Raw genomic sequence first — 463 nt, forward strand, 5'->3', positions numbered from 1 at the left:
GACTATTAGTAGCACTGCAAACTGTAGCAACAGGATATATGTTGTTCTGGAATAAAAGATACAAACACACAAGGTGGTCAATCAGGGTGTACTATGCCAGCTTATGAATATGAAGTAGACAAGCTTTGAATTAAGAGTATAAATGACAAACATATGGCAGCTGAAGACACATGAGTTCAAATTCAAGGCCTGATTCATGAAGACCCATAATTTCATTTAAAACAAATTAATAAGGAATGTTCATCAGTAAAAATTCTTAACCCCTAAAGACTGCAATTAGGTAACCTCACAATTCTGCCCAGCCACAATTAGGCATCAAATTATTCACCTTCTACTACAAAAAATTTTTATCATTAAAGTTTGTAGAGCTTGAAATAACAAACCAGGAAATGTAAATCTCATGCTGATATGTCATATAGTAGTCAAACACAGAGTTGAAGTTAAAAGAAGTTACAGCTGCCAT

The sequence above is a fragment of the Penaeus monodon genome, chromosome 30 (genome assembly GCF_015228065.2).
Source record: "Penaeus monodon isolate SGIC_2016 chromosome 30, NSTDA_Pmon_1, whole genome shotgun sequence".
Classification (NCBI taxonomy): domain Eukaryota; kingdom Metazoa; phylum Arthropoda; class Malacostraca; order Decapoda; family Penaeidae; genus Penaeus; species Penaeus monodon.